This window comes from Apteryx mantelli, chromosome 1, assembly GCF_036417845.1.
Source record: "Apteryx mantelli isolate bAptMan1 chromosome 1, bAptMan1.hap1, whole genome shotgun sequence".
Taxonomy (NCBI): Eukaryota; Metazoa; Chordata; class Aves; order Apterygiformes; family Apterygidae; genus Apteryx; species Apteryx mantelli.
In genome coordinates, this window is record NC_089978.1 from 87,699,162 (window position 1) to 87,706,591 (window position 7,430).

Consider the following 7,430-nt stretch of genomic DNA (forward strand, 5'->3'; position numbering starts at 1 on the left):
AAGTATCAGGGATTTTGCAGAGGTTCAAAAAGCTTTGTAATCAGCACAGTTGTGGTTTCTGGAGGGGGTAGGAGGGATTAGTATAAATTTGACTCTGCTCAAATTTGAGAGTTTCATTACAACCAGATAAACACCAAAAATACTGGAGAACAAATCTAAACTGGGAACTCCTTCCCCCAAGGGACAACAGAGGATTGGGAACTGTGGGCATTGGCAGCAGATTTGGTACTAAAACACTGTCATTCTGTGCTCAGGGAAGGGAAATAAACAGCACAGATACAACTGGGGAAGTAATACCAAGCAGTCACACCCTTTCTAATGTAAGTAGTTTATTTTCGGTTTGTTCCCTTAGTATTACCCTAATATTACTTTCTCAAGTAACTAAGCAACCTCCAACATCTTACTGCTAAAACGGGTTGAGTCACTGTTGTGATACTCAATAGCTTTTTGTTAGCTACTGGATGCATCAGAAAGTGTAGAGGGCTTTTCAATCCCCTATGCTACAGTGCCACCTTATGGCACTTCTACATAGTCCTCATTTTTTCTCTTGATCTTAATCTTCATCTTAAGCATATCACGTTGCTTTAATCAAATGCGTAGGCTACCATACAAACACCCCAGTGAGGTGGAAAGTACCTAAGATTTCAGAGGACTGCAGCTTAGTTAACAAAACTGTTTTTCATATCCTGAACTATAGATAATAAATCTGGAAGAAATATTACAGTATCTAATCCATATTGCTATTGTCAGCATTCCTGACCAACATTTGCCTAACCTGTTCTCAGAAACATCCAGGGACAAGACGCCCAGGCCCAGTTCCTCACCATCCCTTTCATTAGGTTGTATACGCTAAATAACCATCTTAATCTCAATTGTTGCTGATTTTGGACCTCAGTTCTTGTCCTGTTCACCCTGGACGTGGAGAACAATTTGTGTTTTTCTTCTGTATAATTTTCTTCACATTAACAACTGTTAATCAACTCTATCCAAAATTTTCCTTCACCTTATGCAATACCCATTTCTTAACATTTCTTTGTAGGTCCTATTTTCTAGGCCATTGATCATTTGCACTATTCTCATCTGGGTTTTCTCCAGTGGGATCATATCTTTATTCAAAGCATATATTTATACTTAACTCAAAACTAGGCATGATACTTCATCTAAGGTGCTCGCCAAGGCTAAGTAGAGCAGAAGAATGACCTCTTGTGGTACAGATTACACCCTTGTTTTTGCCCTTAGCTATTTCATTTTAGGTCAGAACCCTCTAAAAACCCATATTTAGTAAATAGTTAGCCATGATTCTGCTGGAAATAGGGTTCTGACAAAGTATTTCCTTGTGCAAGTACTATTCAATTTCCATATTATTAGCAGGGATAAGGAAATAAAGAATGTCCAATTTAATTTTGAAAGACATCAAATTGAGAGGGACTGTGAGCATTTCAGAGAAAAGGATTAGAACTCAGAGTTATTTTGTAAAATTGCAAAAGTGGTCTGAAAGACAGGCTGTAAATCAGTAGTTTCTACCTGGAAGCAGAGAGAACTCATTTAAGAAAAAGGAAAGTAGGGAACAGCTGGGTTGGTAACAATTCTGCAGACAAGAATCTGCAGTCATAGTCGGTCACAACTGAGTATGATCCAAAAATATTATGCAGCTGTGAAAAAGACTACATTATACAGGGCTGTATAAATAAGAATATTATCCATAAGATGTTGCAAAATGGAACATAGTAGAATAAGGTTATCTGTGTAAAAAGCATAAGGTACAAACAGCGGTTCGTTTTAAAAAGCTTTCTAACGTAAACAGAGGTTTCACAAAATGTGTTTTCAGAACATTTACTTGAGCTTTGCAGACAAGAAGTCTTAAAAATTTATTTTGAGTAAAGCTATATCTTTGTATATATCTGAAAAACATCTATGATCTCAAAATGCAGAATGACTGAACTGAATCCCGGATGTAACACTTCACACTTGGTATCAGAAACATTCAGCAACAAGAGAAAATATGCCTATTTTCTTTTCTTCCCAAAGATTATTTTCAAGCCTATCAGTGTTACATTCAATTAATTCCACAGTACTTGGGCTTACCCATGACAGTAAAATGACACCTCTTTTCCCCTAGGAGTTTACTAGGTAAACGAATACAGCCTGTTCCACAGCAGTACTTCTTTGACACTTGTAATTCTTAATGCTCCTCCACTGGGAGAAGGGTTGTCTTTTACTGTCTCTTGTAACACTGATACTCCTGGGATTAAAAAGAATACATAAAATAATGGGAAGCATGGAGAGGAACACCAATAAAAGATAAAGAATCCAAACATGAAAAATTACATTATAACTTCATTAGCATCTTGCTCCTTCAGTGTTTTCCAAATAACAATGCAGGAAAGCAATGAGAATGGCAGACACAAATCATACTTTCTCAATCCATTTTTCTGTCACAAAACATCTGGAAGATCCTAGAAAAGGCCTTCTGTCCCACACTCCAACAAACTCCAAAGGAAGCAATTCATCTGAAGGTTTTGACAATGCAATTAATTGTTCTAATTACCCCATCAGTGTAGCTTGCACATGCCTCAGTATTAAAAGTGAGTTGGGAGCAGTGCTGCTGTGTAAAGCAGGGACTATCACAGCTTGTAGGGCAGAATGGGAATTAGTCAGAAGAGGTGGGGGTCAAAACAGCAAAATAGAGAAACACATTTTCATGTGAGAGACATAGAAGAGCAATGTGGAGCAGAGAGAAGGCAAAGAGAAATAGTGAGAAAGAAAAGAAATGTCGGACAAGAGAATTAAATGAGATAGGGCAGAATAGGGAGAAAAATGGTGGGAGCGACAAGTGAAAACTCAAAAGGAGGAGAAATAGCAGAAAAAGGGTAGTTCTTGCTGAGCAATTTTGAACAGAACGTAGTATACTGAGAACTGGAGGATGCACATGGATTGAAGGCTGGAGGTTTGGATTTTAAAGATGGAAAATGAACTAAGGCTATATCTATTCTGTCTGACAATTTAATCTGTTAACGTAATTCTTCAGCCCTGGTCCCCAGGCACCCACTGAGCACTTCCATCTGCAACAAGGCCAGGGTGCAGTCCTGGGGACTATTCCCTGTAGGCAGTCTGGATAAGTCTGTGCCACCTTCCCTCCCACTAGTCCTCCAAAATGAAGCCAGCTCACCCTGTAACCACACATACTCCCACACACCACAAGCCAGGCCACTGAGCACACACAGCACAAAGTCATAAAAATACCACTCAGATGGGCTGCAACACAGCCTCAGTTTATTTAAGCAATTTGAATAAATAAACTCAAAGTATAATTACTATGTTTTAAGGGACACCTATTATTATGCTTGATGGCACCACAATAACATTTTATGCCTTATGGCAACATAAGGTACCACACAGGAGAGCTAGGCAGGTGCTCTGCAGTGTGGATGCCTCTGTAGAGGAAACTAGTCCGAAGCAGCTGGAACGCAAGCCATTCTGCAGCAGTTGTCAAAGCAGCCACAGATCAATCCCCCATGCAGCTGCCTTTCACAAGTTAGATCTATGGCAGCATTGGAAGGAGAATGAGGTTCAGCTGCCAAAAAATCAGGCAGCAAACTTGTGACTCAGGAGGTGAACCAGGGGTTACTTTCATCCATGTCTAGATACCAGGTGAGCTGAAGTAAGTCCCAGATTTACAGATTCACATGCTGGATGCTCCCCTCCACCTTTAACTCAACAGCAGGCATTTGTAACAGCAGCTGCAAGCCGGAATATGGTAACGTTTCAGGATTCCACCCAGACTGATAGGAAACAATAAGTTTTGGCCTACTGTCGCACAACACGCCCTTGATGCAGTAATACTAAAGTCACACATGGCAAGGTGTTATTGCTCCATTATGAAATATTACATAATCATCTTTCATTGAATAAATTCTCTGCTTATGACTTCAGTATGTTTTCCTTTTCATTGCTTACCTCATTCAAGAATTAGCTTTCTGCATTAGCTTTCTGTGGGGGGACTTAATTATTTCAGTATGTTTTAAGAGTTTTAAATGGAGAAAACATATGAATATTAATAAAATGGAATGAAAATTAAAAAGTCACTGAGATGATGTAGATGCTGTAGCTTTATTATTTTTCCAGGGAGGACAAAAATGAATCCTTTTCCCATCAAAAATAACTGTTTTCTGTGAATGTCAGAAGTGCTTATAACATGTTACTCTACATAATTATAAAAACTACTCCTTTTTTCCTTTCAGGTAGAGAAGGAATGGATAGATTACACTAAACCTGGAATAAGCCTGGTTGCATTTCTTTTCAATAACTGTGTATTATTTTTTTTTGGAGCAGAACAGTGTCATAGTTAACAATTGTTCAAAGATCTCTTGAAACTGTTCCTTCCTTCAGGCTGTACCATAGTGTTGTTTGTTGAGGAAGTGGCACGTAAGTCTACTACAAGCCTTGCAACCTGCATGCAGGTGCCAGTACACTTTACTCTCTTGAGCTAAGGCGGATGAACCTCGTCTATGGAATGATAAAGCTAGAGAATAAGGTTGTGAATCCTTGTTCTGTCACGTATTGCAGGAAAATCTGACACTCTCTCCTTCCCTTCCAGTGCAGACTACCTATACTGCCCAGTCTACACTGGTCTATCCCCCCCGCCAGCTGTGACAAGAGGTCAGCTTTCCAAATGAGAGGTGATACAGAAATATGGATTCATAAGAATAAAAGCTGGGTACATAGGAGATGGTAAGAGGGGTGGGGATATTACGTAGAGTTAGTGCAATAGAGAAGACAGAAGAAGGAACAGTTTGTTGAAGATAACAAAGAGGGGGAAAAAACAGCATTGGGAGCCACAAAAAGAGAGCGAGAGAGCAGAGAATTTTGCTCTCAGTGTGGAGAAGACAATATAGGGGGAAGCTCAACAAGGCCCAAAGCACAAAAGAGAGAGGTGGCAAGTGGCAGGACGATTCATCCATAGGTACATAGCACCAGGTTCAGATGCACTCCTTTCTCTAGGCAGTCATTGCTTCCTCTCCACAGGAAGGGTGTCAGGAAAGGAAGAGAGACACTGCTCTTGCTGCTGGGGATTTTGACCCCTTTGGGCTTTTTTTAGGGATGGGTTCTTCTGCAAACTAAGCTGTTGTTAGTACCAAAAGCAGCTGTTGTGCATCTCTCCCAAAATGTAATACCTACTGTGAGGGGTGAGTGTCAGGAGGCTACGTCACCAGCCAGCAGGAGCACAGTCACTGTGAGGATTGCCTCAAAGCGTCCATCTCCCCCTACCCATTTCCTGAATCTCTCCCCTGCAGGTTAAGGATGACTCAGGCTGCCAAGGAAGTCCTGCCTTGTGTAGACAGCAGGAGTAATCCCATCTCAGGTGGCATTTGGCCTCACTATAAACCTGAGTATGCTACGAGGAAACTGTAAATATTTGTATTTCATCAGTGGTATCAATATAACAGGGGGACTCTGTTTGCAAGAAGCTATCAGTAATCTCTCCAGGACTGGCTGGCCTCCTATTCTACCTCCCAGCGGTATTTTTAACTGGAATTATTCCTATCAGAATTACCCAGCCATGCCAAACTTGTACAATATAGATTAATGGAAATGCAGGTTGCAAATTTCCAGACAAAGATGGCTATGCAATTTGGAAGGGTCCTGGGACCTCTAGGGTCAGTCTTGGCAGCTCTGGGGAAAGCCCCATACAGACCTCCGGGATAGTGCTTTCTTTAGCTGCAAAGGTACCCCTGTCTGCAAAACAACCTCTCTGACAAGTCCATACTTGCTTTCCAAGCCAGGACATGGCACAGACTAAAGCTACTTCAGGGAAAATGCCTTCTGAAGCAACCTTTCAACTTTTCATCTTGCTTTTTTGTTCTCTTACAGGCCAGCTGCAGCTGCTGTTTCATGAACCACAGTTAAGGCTGCTTAGCAATGTAGGAGCTGAGCTGCAAAATTCAAACTGCCTACAAGTCTGTGGGGGGATGCTCCCAGCTTCCCCCCATCTTGTGCCAGTTACAAGCAGTCTGCATTCCTGTACCTCACACTCCAAAAGAGACTTTGAGATAAGGCCTGCTTGGGCACCACAACCTTTAGAAACAAAGCCTGCTCTCACTGCTGGAACACTGTTAATTGTTGTGGTCTGGAATTATCTCCTCCTTGTCAGGATCTTGAGAGATAACACCTGCTTTCACAGCTGGGGCAGTGTTAATCATTTGTGGACTGGAATTAACTCCTTCTTACCCCAGCTATGGGATCTCTTCTCGGGACCACCACTGCAAGAGTAAAGCAGTCATTTGCAGTCACTCAAACTCCTTTCTTCAGTGCTGAAGAGTGCTCAAGGCAGCTAGCCTGCCATTGGGGGTGTTCGGCCACCCCCCACCCTATGACTGTGGGCGTGATGGGCATAACAAGGATGGAGGAGAGTTGAACCCTGCAGCAGACTAAAGCTAGGGACTGCAACTGCATGAAGAGAACTGCAACTGACCTAGCAACTCCACCTTCCCCTGAAGGGTATAAATAGGTTGGCCCCGGAGGCTGTCTGGGGCTCTTCATGGATGACAGTGGGTCTGCTGGCTTGTGGAGCCCCTTGGGATGCTCTCCTGCAGTTACTTCCCTGAGATTGAGTGTATGTTGGCTGCTGAGGTAATGTGTGGGTAAGATCGATCAGAATTGGTTGCCTGGTTCATTTGTTTGGGTAGTTACAGTTAGTATAAATTAGCTAGCTCTGTCTGTTTACTGAGTAGTTACTGTTAGCACAACTTTTAGAGTAATTAGAAAATAAGTATTCTAGTTGAACTAAGTTTCTGTTAATAAGAATTGTTGCTTTGCACTGTTGTAACTTGTGCAGTAAATTTTGATCTTTGAAACAAGTTGTGGAGTCCTGCAGTAAATCTCCTTCTTCCACTCCTCCCCTCCCTCGTGCCACACAAAACCCACACAGTTGGTGACTATAAAGATAGTTGGTTGTCCTGCGACAAAGTTGTGTGCCAAAAATGATTCTACAACTTCTGCATAAGCTTGCCTTCACTGGTGTTTTAGCAAGAACTGTTTTATCCATAGTGATAAACTGAAAAAGAACTAAAAACAGCACTAGCTGTCCACTCACAGCTGGTTTTGTGATAGCAAAAGAGAAATAATTTTCAGATACTTTTAAATAGTTTCATTCCCTAGATGTGAAAAGTGGTAATTTTATACTGCTTCTTTTATATATTTTGGCCTGTGCCAAGGCACAGTGTACATCAGTAGTGCACAGGGCAGCAGCTCAGCAATATGCTGAGCACCTACTGCAGATGCTCTGTGCGGTCACTCATCATTAGCACACTAAGAAAGTGCACTAATTTTCAGTACTCTACCAAACTGCTACCAAACCTGGGTTTGCTTTTCTAATCAACAACCAGCCAAATGCATAAAGTGTTAGGCATTTTCATAAAATCTGTCTACCG